This window comes from Chanodichthys erythropterus, chromosome 3, assembly GCF_024489055.1.
Source record: "Chanodichthys erythropterus isolate Z2021 chromosome 3, ASM2448905v1, whole genome shotgun sequence".
In the NCBI taxonomy this organism is placed as follows: domain Eukaryota; kingdom Metazoa; phylum Chordata; class Actinopteri; order Cypriniformes; family Xenocyprididae; genus Chanodichthys; species Chanodichthys erythropterus.
The window spans coordinates 15,005,317-15,024,450 of NC_090223.1; the positions used below are offsets into that span (position 1 = coordinate 15,005,317).

At 39.1% G+C, this 19,134-nt stretch overlaps 1 protein-coding gene across 1 annotated transcript in view; it reads left to right on the forward strand.

The window, feature by feature from the left end:
• The first annotated feature begins 304 nt into the window (after window positions 1–304).
• Window positions 305–19,134, forward strand: part of LOC137008758 (reticulocyte-binding protein 2-like) — a 34,587-nt gene continuing 15,757 nt past the window's right edge. Inside the window, exon 1 of the mRNA XM_067370478.1 lies at window positions 305–377. The gene's annotated coding sequence lies outside the window, so the exon portion shown is untranslated. The remainder of the gene's footprint in view (window positions 378–19,134) is intronic.

Here is a 19,134-nt window from a genome sequence, read left to right on the forward strand (position 1 = left end):
TAAAAGATTAATGTTTTGAAATTAATACTGTGTAGTAACTCAACATTTTAAGATATGCAAAAATATATTTTGTAAGAACTGGGTTCAACTATTTGTTTGGTTTTGACTTTTTACTAAACTTTATACATGCTGTAGACACAGGAGATGCTCTTTACTTGTTTTCCAAGTAATACCACAAAGGTCAAAAAGCACAAAAGCATACTTAGCTCAAACCAGCAAAACATTACCACAAATAACACCAAAACACTTTCACTTTCTCTTACTGCCATGTAAGGGGATTTTCCATCTTCCTAAGTAGACACACATTTGACAGAAAACTTTCATTTACAGCTCATAACCGAACTAATGATACAGAGAAGGAAGACTACCATACTCAGGTTTGACGTCATTACTTTTTATATAAAAATAACATAATTTTATTCTCTCTCTCTCTCTCTCTCTCTCTCTCTCTCTTTCTATGAGAAATTTAAAGAAATGTTTTTGTCTCCATACAAATAAATTCAAAGGGCACCAATACTGTTTGGTTCCCGACATTCTTCAAAATATCATCTTTTAGGTTTGAAACAACACAAGGTCGAGTTGAAATGATGACAGAATTTATGTTTTTTGGACTAAACCTTTAACCCTTTTTTGGGGATAAATCTGTACACAGAAGTGAGCTAATGGCAGCTGTTGGAAAATTTTCCAATATCTTTCCAATACCAATACCATTTTACCTTCACCTTTAACTTTATTGTTTATTATTCTCAGGTTAGGTAGAGTAAGTCAAATCTGACCTAAAACATAAGCATTCAAACGATACTTACAATTTCCTCAGAAGACTTTTCTGTGGTCTGTTCATGCTCAAGGGTTTAGTAATAAAATATCGGTAGACAGTTATTTGCAATTGATGTAATAGTAATTTTTAATTACAATATACCAAAAATAATGGCAAACAAAGGTTATTAACAAAATTAATAAAACAAAGCAAAGTTTCAATCAGCTGGGTTTCTCGTGTCGAGAGACACTGCTGAATCAGTATCTGTCTAACCAGTCTTCCCATCAGTCTTTTATACTCAAACAGTTCACTGCCGATGTTAAATTATCTTCTGTTGTTATCAGTTGGAGAGCTGCCAAGTCTTCCACAATCCTTTTAAGGTGTTTCTGATGTATCCTGCGTTTTTTTCCTGTTAACTCTCCTCTTGGCTCTCTCCTCTGTGTCCGTCTCCTTTTCGTCTGTAAAATATGCTTTATCTACAGCATTACATTTTCCTTATATGCAGTTTTTATCTAATACATAAATGTTCACTACTTTAAGTTACTTCATATAAATTTTGTACTATACACTAAAGTTTAATATTTCTTTTTTAATATAAAATATACTGTAAGTAAAGCAGTCATATACAAACTATTTCAACATGGTTATGTACAGTATACATGCATAAATAATAGCAATTAATATCATTCTTATACATAGTTTTCTACATTCCATCATTTCAATACATTTTTATGCATCATCACAAATTGGGTTGCATAAAGCTATTACAAAGCAAAAAACAACTTTAAACAAAATAGACTAATTGCCTAATCATCATATTGTAACACCAGCTAAAGCAAAACAACCAGAGTCACACAAAATCTGAGGGGGACATCCACCAATTGTATTTCAAAGTATTTAACCCCATTACAATATTAATCCAAAAAAAACCAAACAAACAAACAAACAAAAAACAAAAACAAACGAAAAACAAAACAGAACAAAACATTCATCAGAAAAAATACATCATTGTACTTAACCCCCAAACAGGCATGAGACCAGTCTACCCTGCAACCCTCTTCTTACAGGAGTAGACACATTATACACATGAACATTGATGATGGAACCCACAATGTTAATGTCCATATTAAGAGTCCAGTCCTCCGTTTAGAACATGCCTTAAGGAACATCACAAGAATATATCAGTCCAAACGAGTATTCAGGATGAAATTGTCTTTTCTCTCTTCAGTACTCAAGACTGGTTTCAACACTGGTTGATGATTGGTACAGCCCATACAATCACCCAAGAAAACCCTCTGTATACAAACAAAATTAAACAATAATCAGGCCAAACCTGAAACATTCCTTTATGCATATACACAATCCAACCAACGGAACCAAAAGAAAAAACACTTACATTGAGCTAAAAGAACAATGAAGTTCCTCAAAATAGGGCCCATACAAGGGTTTAAACAGAGATGAACTCCTAGCCCTGCTACAGCACACCTGGCTACTATCTTACTCACTCTCCTATAAAAGGGTGAGCTAGCATGGTTACGCACCCAAAACTCCCCCTAGTGACAGGGAGGAAAATTACCCCAGGGACAGTTTGTACCAAACTGTTACACACACCCCCACTCAGTAGAAGGTGGAACCGTACCATAAAATCGTTTTAATTTTTCAACATGGTAAGTGTCACATTGATCAGGATGGTCTACCATTGCAACCACATAGTTTACCTTGTTGAGCTGCTTTATAATCTTTGCAGGACCTCTCCACTTAGCAGCTAACTTGGCCATGAATGAATCATCAGCACGAGACAGAGGATGAGCTTGTATCCACACCAAATCCCCTGGTTGAAAGAACTCCTGTCTCCTGCGACGGTTGTAGTACTTCTCTTGGCGGGTTTGGGCCCGTACAACATTTCCTTTAACTCTTTCCAGGAGAGCTTGTGTATGCTCAATGACATCATAAGCCTCTTTATCCGGGTCAGGAGGTCGTTGTGCCAGTCGCTCCAAAGGACCCTTAAGCTTACGTCCGAGTGCAATCTCAGCTGGAGTGTAGGCTGTGCTTTCTTGCCATGCAGAATTAACTGCAAAACGAAACTCGGAGATCCACCTGTCCCAGTGCCTATGATTCTCCTTGACAAATGAAGCGATCATGGTTTTAAGAGTTTTGTTGATTCTTTCAGTGAAGTTAGTTTGAGGATGGTAGGACGTGGTAAGTTTCTGGGTCACTCCCCATTTTTTACAGGTAAGGTTTATCAATTGAGAAGTAAATTGAGGACCATGGTCCGAGACCAAGTAAGCAGGTGTCCCCCAGCGAGTAAAGATTTCTCTTATGAGGATCTCAGCAATTAAAGGGGATTTTGCATTTCTGATTGGGAATAGTTCAACCCACTTACTGCAGTAGTCCACAATGACCAACAGATACTCATTCTGTTTAAGACTTTTTGGCAATGGTCCCATCAAGTCAATACCAAGCATGTATCCCAGCTCTACAACTGGAGTGGATTGCAAATGTCCTGTCAACTTGGTTATACGAGGCTTGTATTGCTGGCATATTTGGCATCGTTTACAATGCTCCCAGGTGTCTTTGCGAATCATTGGCCAGTACACCACGTTGAGCAAACGCCGCAGAGTCTTCATTCGTCCCAAATGCCCACTTAAGGGATTGTCATGTGCATATTGTAGAAACTGCTGTCTTAAAGGAGCTGGTACAACTACTTGCAGGGACTGATGCTCATGAGGATGGGGTATGCATCTAAACAGATAGCCATTACATATGGTATAGTGAATATGGTTAGGGTCTACAGGTTTAGTTTTAGCAGCATCCCACAATGGCTTAAGTGAGGTATCAGATTGTTGTTGCTCACCGATCTCTTCCCAGCTAATGGGCAAATCGCTCCCAATTCCCTTGGCTTGGTACATCGCAACTTGAGCAGATGTCTGCTCTTCAGCAATACTTCGAGACAAAGTATCAGGGACAATATTACACCTTCCTTTACGGTGGCATACGATAAAATCAAATCCTTGCAATCGGATGGCCCATCTCGTAAGACGAGAAGTTGGTCGAGGATGATTGAACACCCAAGTGAGTGCAGAATTATCAGTGACTACTTCAAAATGATGCCCCTCTAAATATTGCCGCCATTTCTCCACAGCCCACACTACAGCAAGACATTCCTTTTCAGCTGCAGCGTAAGATTTTTCAGCACCTTGTAACAGGCGGGATGCATACGCTATTACATTGAGTTAAGACAGCCCCTAAGCCTGTGTCACTGGCATCCGTTTGCACAGTAAACGTTTGGTTGAAGTCTGGAGGCATCAACACTGGAGCTTTTTTCAAAGCATCTTTTAAGTCTTCAAAAGACTGTTGGCATTTAGATGTCCACTCCCAGGTTGCATTCTTCTTCTTAAGCTCATGTAGAGGGGCAGCACGCTCTGAAAAACGGGGAATGAATCTGTGATACCACCCGGCAAGGCCTAAGAACCGCTGCACTTCTTTCACATTCTTGGGGGATGGAAACCTACTAACAGCGTCAACTTTGGCCCAGAAATGACATGTCCCAGAAAGGAAAGTGATCTTTTAAGGAAGCTGCACTTTTCTAAGTTAAGGGTCAAACCTGCAGACTCTAGCTTGCCAAACACCTGTTTAACCCTCTAGAGTCTGAGGCTGATTTGGGGCCTGGAGAAGTTTTGACATGCCCTGACATTTGTGCTTTTTTCAGTTGTTCATAAACATATTAATGACAAAAGTGTCATTACACTGTATTCAGCACAAACTAGGCTACAATAATATGTGAGGAACATGTATGCACATGTTTGTGTTTTTGAAGGAATAACGTTTATGCGTGGTTATTGAAAAAACAAAAAAATGAAGTCACTGAAATAAGGCCAAAAATATATATTAAATCTGTGTTTACAAGACTTCTGGGTATTTGAGGTTGTAGGCTAGAGTTTTTGCTTCAAAATTATGTAAAAATTATAATGCCTACTTGTTCATATAAAACAATATATTGATTTAGTTTTTGCAAGATACTTTTTGTCAAGAAACACAGTATGCATGGAGGCGTGAATGATCATGAATAATGGCTCATTTACACCTGAGAAGACAAAAGAATTGCATAAAGAACCTATAATGGTGCTGCATATTAATGAGGCCTTTCAGTCAGGTAGGCTGTGAAAAAAACCTCTGTAATCATGTCTCAGCTCAATTTAAAATAATGGTATTCTATTATATTCTTTAAAATATAATGTATTTCTGTGATGCAAAGAGTCTGAATATAGGCTTTTAGTTTAAAAGCATGCACATTTGGAGAAATATTGATGGATTCTCATATGTTTATGTCAATTTTCTATACAGAGGAGTTATATTTATTCTATATTCATTGTCATAACTATGAGCGCTGGTGTTTTCAGGTGATACTTGCAGCCGGAGGGCGCTCTGTACACCTTTAGTCCACAAATTATTCTAAAGAAGAAGAGGACATTTCAGGAATGGTGTTTTTAATTCATACTTGTAGCCGGAGAGCGCTCTCTGTACACATTTAGTCCACAAATTATTCTACAGAAGAAGAGGACATATCAGGAACTAACGGCATGTCTTCCAAAGGTCGTTAACCATGGCTTTTACATATAGATAAACACTTTTCAAGACAATAAATACATGATTGAGACAATGAATGCCTGTATTGACTCATAATTTGCCTCTGAATAGCGCTGGCTCCGTGGGCGTGGCCGCATTAGCGGATAATGAGCTGAATCACAGACTTCTGACATGTGTCTCTTTTCATACAGATTACATAAACAGAATTTTTGTTTTCGATATGACTTGCACGATTTAAAACCTGACATTTCAACGTGTCTTTAGACATAAGTGTAATTTTTTTGTCATTAGTATTCACTAAGTTATAGTTTATTTTCTGAGAACTATCAGATTAGACTTTGTTCAGAGGGAGAGGACAGATCATGCATCATTTTAGTTTCCTTTATTTTACAAAAAGCACAACATTTTGTTTTTACTCTGAGTGTATACAAATAAAAGAAGATATTCTATAGTTTCAATTGATATATTACTTATGTCTCTATGACAAAAAATGACGGAGTATTTTAAGTCTGTTTTGCTGCAATGTGAAAAAAAAACTGCAAAACGCGCCGGCGCATTTTCAGACCTCAGGGAGTTAAGGTTTTGGAGATGTTCTTGGACATCCTTAGAGTAAACAACAATATCATCAATGTAGACAAAACAGCACTGGCCAATCAAGTCTTGCAACACTGTAAACATCACCCTTTGGAAAGTGGCAGCGGCGTTTTTCAGGCCAAACGGTAAACAAAGAAATTCATATTGGCCTTTCTTGGTTATAAAAGCTGTCTTCTGGATACTGCAGTCATCCATACCAACCTGCCAGCACTTTGGGGCTTGTTCAGCTTGTCGCTGCCTCCAAAAAGCTCTCTCTTCTGCCATGTCACGCTCCACCAATGTACCTACTTTAACCAGCTCATCAACAGATGTCACAGTTCCCCTCAAAATACTGGCAATCCTTGGATTACAATTCCGCAAAGTGGCTTGTAGTATCTCTTTTTCTGTCATAGTGGGTTTCAATCTCAAACACAAAGCCCTATACTGGAAGGCAAATGTTCTAATACTTTCCTCCACTCTTTGTTTTCGTTCACAAATTCTCCTTTCTGCCTCAACTTCATGATCTTCAGAGAGGAATGACTGCAAAAAAGTGGTTTTAAACTGATTCCAAGTTTTTACCTGAGCTTTAACGGCTACCCACCAATCTTTAGCAGTATGGGTTAAAACTGATGGAAGTGATGCTAAAATTTCACTGTCATTCATCGGCCAAACAGCTAAATATTCCTCACACTTCTCCATATAATCAATAGGATCTTCCCCTTCCATGCTTCCAAACCTTGGGAATTCCAGTTTGATAGCAGCTTTATTGGGAAAAAAATGAGAACAGCTACCAGAAGTCTGGGCAGCCAACGTTGTTGGGACCAGGGGTGTTACAGGAGTAGAGGTAGCTACAGGAGTCGACTGAACCAAAGATTTCAACTTGGCATCTCTTCTTTTCAAACAATCCATTATAGCTTCACCTAATTCCTTTATATTGGACTCACATTTCTGCTTCACAATGCTACACTCTCTTTTCACCATCTCAGCCAACTTTTCATCTGGTTCAATTCTTTGTTGCTTCTGCATTTGTCTTAGACTTTCTTGCTGTTTAGCCAGATCTTGTATTTGGCGCTGTAAATCACTTAATTGACCACTTAAGGGTTGGATGGCTCGTTGGACTATTGATTCTGTGTCTTTAACATGCTTTGCCCAATCGACTTCTAGGGTGTCCAACCTAACCTCCAGACGATGGACCTTTGAGGCTATAGCCAAACTAATAAGGCTCTCATTACCCTGTCACTAGGGGGAGTTTTGGGTGCGTAACCATGCTAGCTCACCCTTTTATAGGAGAGTGAGTAAGATAGTAGCCAGGTGTGCTGTAGCAGGGCTAGGAGTTCATCTCTGTTTAAACCCTTGTATGGGCCCTATTTTGAGGAACTTCATTGTTCTTTCAGCTCAATGTAAGTGTTTTTTCTGTTGGTTCCGTTGGTTGGATTGTGTATATGCATAAAGGAATGTTTCAGGTTTGGCCTGATTATTGTTTAATTTTGTTTGTATACAGAGGGTTTTCTTGGGTGATTGTATGGGCTGTACCAATCATCAACCAGTGTTGAAACCAGTCTTGAGTACTGAAGAGAGAAAAGACAATTTCATCCTGAATACTCGTTTGGACTGATATATTCTTGTGATGTTCCTTAAGGCATGTTCTAAACGGAGGACTGGACTCTTAATATGGACATTAACATTGTGGGTTCCATCATCAATGTTCATGTGTATAATGTGTCTACTCCTGTAAGAAGAGGGTTGCAGGGTAGACTGGTCTCATGCCTGTTTGGGGGTTAAGTACAATGATGTATTTTTTCTGATGAATGTTTTGTTCTGTTTTTTTTTTTTTTTTGGATTAATATTGTAATGGGGTTAAATACTTTGAAATACAATTGGTGGATGTCCCCCTCAGATTTTGTGTGACTCTGGTTGTTTTGCTTTAGCTGGTGTTACATAATTTTGATGAGGAAATGTTGTACGGGCCCAAACCCGCCAAGAGAAGTACTACAACCGTCGCAGGAGACAGGAGTTCTTTCAACCAGGGGATTTGGTGTGAATTCATCAACACCGTCCATGGCGGTGGTGCTGAACTGGTTGATATTGATGGCTATAGAATCGATAATTCACTCTATACAGGAGCTGCTTCACTGCGTTATGTGAGAAAGCAGTTGTCTTTATAAACAAAGCACTTCAGAAGCTGAAATCACATTTATCAGGACTCATGGGATCTTATAAAATAATCCAAATTGCAAACTAAATCTATATTGTAATTTATCTATATTTTGCGTGAGTTTAAGGCAACCGTTATTTTAGAACATTATTTTAGAAAGTATTCATTCCTTGAAGATGCATCATGCAGCTGACAGATATGTAGGTATTGCGTTTATATTGTTTTTTTTTTTTTAGACTTGTGAACTATATCATGAATTTTATGATATATTGTAATTGTAAAATATGTGGAACTGAAAATTTTCCCTGAAATACATACATGTGGCCAAGAAACTAGGAGAAGAATAGAATAAACTTTATTGTTTCATACACAATGTGTATCTGAAATAAAACACTTTGTCAAATTATATAAATGAAAGGGTTATTATTGCAGCTTCCATAGACATCTGTGTATGGAATATGACAAGTGCTGAGCGTGTCTGTCTCTGGCTCAGTGCCAAAGCACATTTGAATTTACCAGTGCATATTTGCATTTTATTATTTGGCATTATCCTAATTGAACACTGCGTGTATTACAACTTCAAAATTATATTCGTATAGACTGTCAACAGTGATAAGGTATAGCTAAGAATAACCTTATGAATGAATGACTTACAGAAGATATACTTAACTAAGAACATTTCGGGAAACACGTATTAACATTACGGTACAGCTTAAGGTACAATTTAAGTACAATGTAGAGTTAAGATGGTTTTGGGAAATCCAGCCCTGTATTTTATGTCTGTGTCTAAGGGCAGCTGAAGTGGCTCTGTGGAAACACTTTCTCCTCACAACAAGAAGGTCTCTGTTTCGAGTCCCAGCTGAGCCAGAAAGTCTTTTCTTCAGATATGGTGTCCCTCACAATCCAAATATGTGTGAATTACAGATGCTAAGTTGTCTAAAGGTGTGAACGTGTGTTTTACTGTCTATGGATGGATCCGTGGATCTGGTGGAGGTTTCGTGAACGTCTATATCGTACGTGCAGAAGACAAAAAAAGACATCAACACAAACTTTCATTCTGGCTCCTCAGTGGATGTCTTTTCAATGTACAACTTTTGTAAAAAATACGTTTTCTGGACATAAATTTGCTTAAGTGTTGATGATTCTACAGATTATTTTATCAGATTTTCCTGTGGTATGAGTGTTAAGAGTGAATGAATCTGCTCGGAAGAACGTCAGAGTACACATACAGAAGGCAATAACTGGCATACATGTCAGTACAAGCTACACATTACAGTAAGCTCTTCAAAGACATATCACATAGAAAACAAAGGCTTGTGTAACCAAACCATATGTGTAAAATAACAATTTTATTTTTATTTTTAAACAAGATAACATGAAAACACTTGAACATAGACCATACTTTACAGGTCCTATTCCTATGCCAGAAAAGAACATCTCAGTAGTAACATTTAAACACATAAGACAGTCAGACCTTTACACATATTACTTTAGGTCCAATCTGTCAGTCTGATACTTGTTAGTCCATTTATAAATATCAGTGATGTGAGAACAACAACTTGTGTCATCCCTGGTCACGTCATGAGCATTGTCAGTTAAGTCTTCAGAATTAACAACAGCCTCATTAGGTGGAGAAACGCATGGGTCTTGAGATTGATCCCCACTCATCTGTGGCCCTAGCTGAGAGTCCACCAAGGCGGTCACTGTGATTTTGCCAAGTAAGACATGTTCCTGGATTAACATATTTTGTTGATCCTGGAACAACATTCCAGTCTGAAAATTTAGTCTTAACCCTATTCCTAAACCTAACCCTACCCATAACTTATCCCTAAAATCAGAAGGGAAAGATAGGTGAATAACACTGATGTAGAAGCACCTAACCCTGGTTGCATCAACAAAGATGTTGATCCAGGAACATGTCTTACTTGGCAAAATCATGGTGACCCCTCCAAGGCCTCATAGGGTGTTTCAGTCTCATCCTGCACACTTTGCGCATGGCTGCTGCACGAGTTCCAAGTGTGTAAAGGATGCATATTCACCACATGAAGGACTCCAGCATCCTCTCACGTGTCTAACTTTTTTTCCTTTACTTTATTTGCGCTTGCACAAATTCATCAAAAAATAATAATTACTTTCAAAATAATTACATACATTAAACATTCAGTGCAAACTCAGGAGTAGGATGAAGAACAAATTCTTATTTAACCTACCCCAATCCTATTTCAAAGAAAAAGTAACAAAAATATAGATGGCAAAAATCAATTACAATAGGCTAATATACACAATCATATATACAATCATTTTCTAAACATTTTCATAAAATTTCACCATTTTTTTTTTTTGTTGCATTTATTCTTAAATTGTAAAATGTTTGAACATTTTTTTTAAATCTCCTTACAAGGAGTTCCGATATTTTACACCTGCAACAGAAATACACATTTGTTTAAAGTAGTTCTAACTAAAGGTTGTTTGAAATCATGTTCTCTCCGACTGCTTTCGCTTTTAACAAAAAGGCTTTGCAGGACACATAGTAACAGGCTATGTCTTGCTTTATGCATTATTAATAACGTTTGCTGAACAACCAAATCTTTCAATTTTAATAGTCATGACTTCAGAAACAGTTCAGAGGTGTGTTCTTTTGGAGCAACTCTATGTATAATTCTTATGGCTCTTTTTTGTAGAATAATTAAATTTGTGACATATGAGTTACCCCACACTTCCAAACAGTACATAAAATATGGTAAAAATTAGTGAACAATACAAAGTTCGCATTGCAGTGTATTTTAACATATACTTAATTTTGCTCAAAACAAAAAGGTTTTTACAAACTTTATTTTTTACATAGGAGATATGTGGCTTCCATTTTAATTTCTCATCTATGAGAACCCCCAAAAACCTAAATTCATAAACTCTTTCAATATTAGTTCCGTTTAAACACAAATTGATTTTTTGGTACATTTATTATTTGTAAATAGCATAAATTTTGTTTTACTTAAATTTAATGAAAGTTTATTATTCTTGAACCATTTCTGAAGTAGGACCATTTCTCTTTGAATTGTGGTCAGTAGTATTTTTAAATTTATTTCAGAACTAAAAAATGTGTGTCATCTGCAAAAAGAACAAAACATAATATTTTTGACACTTCACAAAGATCATTAATGTATAAAGGTATAAAAGTCTTGGCCCTAATACGGAACCTTGTGGGACACATAGAATTTTTTTTACATTTTGATACACGTCCTGCAAAATGAACATACTGTTCCCTGTTATCTAAATACCTAGTCAACCATTTTAATACTATACCCCTGATTCCATGTGCCTGTAACTTAGATATTAAAATACCATGGTCAATGGTATCAAAGGCCTTTTTAATATCAATAAAGACACCAACAGTAAAATTTTTATTTTCCAATTCTGTTGTAATGTCCTCTGTAATTTTCATCAAAGCTAAGGCTGTTGAACGGTTGTTCTGGAAACCATACTGACTATCGGATAACAATGAATGTTTCTCAAGGAAACAATCTAATCTTTCAACAAAAAATTTCTCCAGTATTTTGGAAAATTGAGAAAGCAAAGATATAGGCCTATAGTTAGTGAGACTATACCTGTCTCCAGACTTAAACAGTAGAAACACCTTAGCCACCTACATTTTATCAGGAAAGACACCAGTATTAAACAAGAGATTAATTATATATGTTAATGGTTTGCTAATACAGTCTATGGTTTTCTTGACAATAAACATGTCTAGACTGTCATTTTCACATGATTTTTTACTTTTTATCTTGGACACAATGCTAATTACTTCTGTCTCACTCACTCCAAGATACAAGGACTGCACAACTTTGCTTTCACCTTTCCAATTTATCTCTTCATTATGTGCAAGTCTATAGTTAACAACAAACAAAACTTGAGTGACACGGTATGGGTCAGAGTATAGGGGAGCCAGTTTAGCTGTAAAATTGGCCAGAGCATCTGATTTAGGGTGGGTTTTCACTCTGACAATGTCACCAATGGCATAAGAAACAGAGCGGCGTCTGTTGTCATAGTGCAGCTTCCGTCTCTCATGGCTAGAGTCCAGGGCTGCCCTTGCGTGATCATGCGCTTCTTGCAGTGACAAGCTTAAGTGCTCGGAGTAGGGGACTTCAGGCTCTTCCATCCCATCCCAGACAGTCTGAGTGACCAGGTCCAATGAAGTGTCCAACTCTCTCCCATACAACATCATGGACGGGGTTTGACCTGTGCTCTCATGTGGCGCTGTTCTTAGCTCAAAGCAGATTTGTGGGATATATCAGTCTCAGGTGGTGTGTTTATCATCCACATATGCTCGAATTGCCGTCTTCAGAGTCCGGTTCACCCTCTCTGTGGCATTAGTCTGTGGGTGATATGCTATTGTGAGGCGATGTTCAGTACCCAGGGCAGTGAGCACCCGTTCCAATAGGTCGCTCACAAAAGGGGAACCCCTGTCTGAAATGAGGTAAGTGGGGGCCCCGTGACTGGAAAACACTTTGCTCAGCAGTTTGCTGGCTGCCACTTGAGCTGTAGCTTGTCTCACTGCCACGATCTCAACCCACTTTGAAAAATAATTGAGAAATGCTAAGATGTAAGCATTTACACTTGAGGTACGTGGAAGAGGGCCGGCAAAATCAACACCAACATACTCCCAAGGTTTCTGGGGCCGTATTGGGACCATTAGACCAACAGGCTTTCTTTGACTTGGTTTTGTCAGTTGGCAAACTGTGCAAGAGATAACATACTTTTTCACCTCAGATGCCATTTTAGGCCAAAAAAACCTAAGTTTCAGTCGGGCCAAGGTCTTGGTTATCCCCAGGTGACCCGCAGTTGGGTGATCATGGTAGTATCTCAGCAAGGTACTTCTGAGAGATGCAGGAGCATACAGCTTTAAAGATTTTAAGGGGTGGATGCCGCAAGCAGTCTTAGGATCATGAAAGTACAACAGGCCATCCTGAATGGAATACTGAGAGCAATCATCAATCTCTCTGGCCTGTTGGAATTCGCCCTCCATTTTACGGAGTAGATCACCTGTGATTGGATCATTAAGCTGTCATTGTCTGATATGAGAGAGATCCGTAAGAGCCACTGAAGGTAGTGTGCGGAGATCAAGACCACCAATCACAGTATAGTCAGGAAGGAGGTCCATTGGCGACTCATTGTCTGTTAGAGGATTTCTTGACAAAGCATCAGGCACTTTGTTTCGAGATCCAGGCTTGTGGACAATGTTAAAATCGAAGTTCTGAAGGCGGATAGACCACCGAGCAAGGCGGCCTGTAGGTTTGGGACGGGACATCAACCACTTAAGCCCACTGTGGTCAGTGAAGATTGTGACATGGAGACCCTCCATGTACGGCCTAAAGTGCTCAAGGGCCCAGATGCCAGACACTCTTTCTCAGGTGTGGAATAAGGCTTCTCCGATTTATGCAGGGCACGGCTAGCATATGCCACAGCTACATCTCTGCCATGCTGATCTCTCTGCATCAACACAGCTCCAAGCCCCATGTCGCAGGCATCGCAATGAATCAAGAAAAGGAGAGTAAAGTCAGGAAAGCTTAGTACAGGTGCCAAAGTTAATTTTACTTTCAAAATGTCCATGGCATCCTGGCAGGCACTGTCCCAGACAAAAGGAACATAATTTTTTGTAAGCATGAAGAGTGTTTCAGCATGGCGGGCGTGGTCCTGTATAAATCGGCGATAATAGCCTGTTAGGCCCAGAAACTGCCTCACTTGCATCACATTGACAGGGGTGTAACACAGTTTGAATGTACGGGAAGGAGGCAAACATGCAAACAAACTTTAATAAAATAAACAAAGAACAAAACGAAAGTAAAATGCCACACAAACATAATAAAACATAACATAAAATCCATGCCTGGTCCTCTCTCATCCTTCCCTTTTGTCGCTTCTCCTTTTATGCTTCCGGAGCTCCTCCATGAGAGATTCGAGGTCGGTGTGACTCGCAGCTGAAGTTAACATTCGCGTCACGGGTGGCCGGCGATGGCTCCTTCGACTGAGGGCAGCCGGCAGCGAATCCACCGTTCTCTGCTCCTCCCCTTCATGGCGGAAGGCAGCAGGCTCCGGCGCATGGCGAATGGCGGCGACTCCTCTGCTCCCTCTTGGACGGCAGCCACCCCACCTCATCCCAGGAGCATGGAAGCAAGCTCTCCGTCCCACCTGTTGATAGGCTCCAGCACCACCACCTCGGGCAGCCACTCGCGGTCTTCACACTCCCGAGGCTGCCCAAACACCGGAGCACCGCGATCCCCCTCAGCCGCGAGGGCTCTCTGACAGCATGTCCCTCCTTCCTCTCGGGTTTTAGCACCAATGTAACACAGTTTGTATGTACAGGAAGAAAGAGGCGGGAACCGGAGAACATTCAAACAAACTTTAATAAAATAAACAAAGAACAAAATGAAAGTGAAATAAAACAAACACAATAAAACATAACCTAATAAAACATAACATAAAATCCAGGCTTGGTCCTCTCTCATCCTTCGCTGTTGTCGCTCCTCCTTTTATGCTTCTGGAGCTCCTCCGTGAGAGATTCGAGGCCGGTGCGACTCGCAGCTGAAGATCGTTAACACTCGCGTCACTGGCCTCATGCCGTTCCCTCAAGGCTCTCACCCGCCCTGCTTGTCACAAGGGGTTTTAAAGTCCATGGTGGCCTTTATTTTGTCATGTTCTGGCAGGATGCCACTTAGACAAATGCGATACCCCAAGAAGGTTAGCTCACTGTGACAAAACTGGCATTTGGCGAGTTTGATGGTCAAACCGGCGGACTTGAGCCTCGAAAGTACTTCCCTGAGGTCATCGAGATGTTGCTTGAAAGTGGGTGAAGCCACAACTATGTCATCCAGATAGACTGCACAGGACCTATAGATAAGACCAGCCAAGACACTGTTCATAAGTCTTTGAAAGGTCGCTGGTGCATTGCACAGACCAAATGGAAGCACACGAAACTGAAATAGCCCACAGTGTGAGACAAAAGCCGTCTTTGGTCTCGAGTCCTCTGCCATGGAGACTTGCCAGTATCCCCGAGCTAGGTCGATTGTGGTCAGGAATTTTCCCCGGGAAAGGAAGTCAAGGGACTCATCGACTCTTGGTAATGGATAAGAGTCCTTTACGGTGAGCTGGTTTAGCCCACGATAGTCCACGCAAAATGCTAGGCCCCACTTTCTAGAACTTTTCATGCTATGATAAATGTTTTTCCTCTGAGCCACTTGATTTTCATTCAAGTTTGAGTTGACAGCACTAACTGTTTAGCCTCCATCTTCTAGTGCTCAGTACAGACTTGTGAATCTGTTTGGAGAGAACGTTTATCCTATTAGGATAGCATGTATTTCAAAGCACTGTGTTTTGCTTTGAGTTCCAGCCTTTTGCCCTACATTTGTATGTGAGCTTACTTATGCTGCCACAGGTTAGCACCTGTTCTCATAATAGCAGGCCTTTTTTGATTTTAGCCTCTATTTAGAGAGATTGGTGGCTATTTTAATATTCCCCAGTTAGGGTTTATTTGTGTCACTGAGTGCATCACCTGCTGGATTGCATACTCAGGGTAGTGTTATAACCGCTTTTGCAGTCTGGTATCTATTAGCTCCCTTTGGTGATCTTGATAACAGCTATATTGCATATAACTTGGAATGTAGGCTCTTATGTCTTTAGCCTCTTTCTAGTTAACAGATTGTGAAAAGTTTTGCAAGTGCTGTTGTTAGGTGATCATAGCTTGCTCACATAGTTTATTTCACAAGCTGATGCCATTAGAACGGTAGGCCCCTACAGGCCTCCATTCTAGTTCACATGTTGGCACAGTCTGTGTTTAATTCTGCAAACAGGCTGAACGCCACTTGTTGCTGAGATTGTAGGCCCCACAGGACCTCCTTTTTTAGCCGACTTTTTGGCAGGATACCTGGGAGTCATCGGCCACACCCCACCTCTGTTGAGCAGGCCTTAAGCAGGCCTCTCGTGGAGTATGTGGCGTAATATGCATTTCCTTTTAGTAACTAAATCTTGAATGCATGGCCTGATGGTTCATATGATTATGTTCGCCACTAGCTAATGCCACGTGTTTACTAGGGTAGGCCCTATGGGCCTCCCGTGCAGCATGTTGGAGTTCAGTTATGTACTCCTCTCACTTGAGAGTAAAAAGGTACTTTTACCGAGTACTCTTCTGAGTGGTTGACCTCTCAAGGGTGGGTTTTGTGGTAAAACTTTACTGAAGTTTGGTTTTAACTACATCAGCCTCCTTGAGTCTGGATTCTACTCTAGTCAAGCTAAATAGCTACCTAGTATCTAGGTTGGTTCTATTTTTTGCTCCTAGAACCCTAATGGTTAAACATGGTGTCTGCTAAGAGTGAGTTTAAAAATGGTGTCTGCTAAGAGTGCGTGTTGGCGTACGTTGTACTTCTCTTGCTTAAAGAGTAATAAGGTTCTTTTACCAAGCACACTGCTCGTTGGATTGTGTTAGGTAGATTGTCATGTGGGCACTTTACAGTTTAACTACTAGGGCTTTCGTCTACCGTTACCTCCCTGATCTCTCCTGCCAACTTTGGTGGTCTCTGATTTTGGTGGTCTCTGCGTTTGGTGGTCTCTGCGTTTCTGAGAGAAACGCAGTATATAGTCAGTGTCACACGAGATAGCTCAGCATAGCTGTTTAAAAAATGACAGCTAACGTTACGCGGCAGCTATGCTTAGCACCAGCTTAGCACACAGCTAAACATTTCTGCGCTCACTATCGACAAACCAATCAAATCCGTTTAAAATATAGGCTATATATATATATATATATATATAGCCTATATTTTAAACGGATATATATATATATATATATATATATATATATATATATATATATATATATATATATATTTATTTATTTATTATTATTTTTTTTAATCAGACCAAACACATTTATGTTTTTATTCAGGAGTTATGTATTTACAAAACGGTTGATAATCAACAGTAGCCAATTGATTATAGGGCAATTCCACGCAAAGGTCATCTTTACCATGAAAAAAAAAAGTTTTAACCAAAAGAACAAAACCCTTTTTAAATTGTCCATTTAGGTCTGTAATATACTGTATTAATGTGCTCTAACAGAAATTTTAAGAAAATTGCCTTGTTTATCCACAATATATGTGGTAAGCAACAATGCTTAAATTAAATTTTCAACCAACCATATTTCATGCTTTCAAAAAAGGGATCAAAGACCCCATTTTTTAAACTTTATTTTAGCAGTAAGCATTGTGTAGAAAGATGGAGGCATGCCTGAGAAATAAATACACTCATTTAGTCATAACAGCACTGCCTGATGAATTTATAAGAGCTAGAATAAAGAGGTCAGGACGCTTCAGAACTCTGTCACGTCCGTAACGTTTTAAAGATTAAGTTTATGTCATATAACAATTATAAATGCAAATAACTTGAAACTTTATATGCAAAGCTAAATTATGTTTATGCTTATTAGGATCAACAATTCATTTCACTACGTTGCTCTGAACAACCATAATAAGCGTTACGGACGTGACCGTTACGGACGCTTCATATTAAATCCTATGAGTTTGCTTCTTTATATTGCTATCATCTGTTTCAGGCTTACCATATCAGAACATATCCAATAATCGCAATACTCTTTGTGCTTTGTTAGTTTTAATATGAAAAAGGTTTAACTTTCAAATTCAGTCGATTTTATAACAAAATTTAAACAATAGATGTCGCTCTTTAATAGCCTACGGCGCGTGACAGATTAGCTACTGCAGCGCCTGTAAGCGGCGGATCAGGTGCACATGAACCGATCTTCTCTTCCTCTTGCCAGAGAACGAAATATGAACATCAAAAGGTAGGCCTATATGATACAGTACAACTTATAGAAGAGCATTGTGTCTCATAGGACACTTCCCTCGAGAATTGGGATGTCGCGTTACCGGTTGGTTAAAAATGAATAGCCTAGCCTATATTGATCACAATCCGCGCGATCAAGCTGACAAAATGAAAATAATAAGATTGCAATAATTTTGACTTGAAATAAAGTTTGATCATTTTGACTCAAGACTCCGCTTTAAACTCTGAAAACTAGACGAAAAACCGTGTGGTCATTTAGACACAAAACATAAAACTGACATGATTGCGATTGGCAATAGTGTCAATCGGTTCACCTGACTGTGGGGAAAACATGCGATTTTAAACTGCTTTATGATAAACATAAATATTTGTCAATGTATTTTAGCAAGCAGTTCTGTAAGAAGGAAAATCATGGTCTCTAAATTGATTCTTGAACAACGCACATGCTGGTCAACATGAGAAATAGGTCTAATCCATAACCTTTTGCACTACAGAGTATAACGTTACATTTGTATAAAGTTTAGTAAAAACTTGATAAATTGTGGAGTCTTACCATACTGGTATCCCAGATTTCAGTATTTGGTGGTTTAAATGCTTGCTTGAGGTCTCTGTGAAAGTTTTAAAGCAGTTTTAAACCAAGTCTTTTGTGCCGCTTTCAGACCGGTCACATCCGTAACGGAAAACTGTCACATCCGTAACATTGTTTTTTCCTCATTAATGCGAACATGAAAAATTAAATAAAATTATTATTTTATGCTCTGTGGAGAGCCAACCCTTCTTCATTCAGTGGGCAGTATTACTTTTGGTTTGCTCAATGTAATTCACAGAATTCTTAAAAAATATGTTGTCACCCAAATCTTAGTGACTTTTTTTGTCACGTCCGTAACGCTGTATATTTCCCTCATCTAAAATATAAAACAGTTGAATAGACTGACATTTTTCTAATGTCTGGACTCCTTTAGTAAGGGATTATGAATATATAAATAGACGGTTCAATATGTTACTATTAAATGCATTCTTTGAGCGTTTATATTTCAAGTTTTGACTCCAAATGTCACGTCCATAACGCTGGAATTGCCCTATAATTAATAATAATAATAATAATAATAATAATAATAATAATAATGTGCAAACAAGCAAGGACTGGTGGTTGGTGGCCCTGCTGAAAAATCCAGCTAAAACCAGCCTAAGCTGGTTGGCTGGTCTTAGCTGG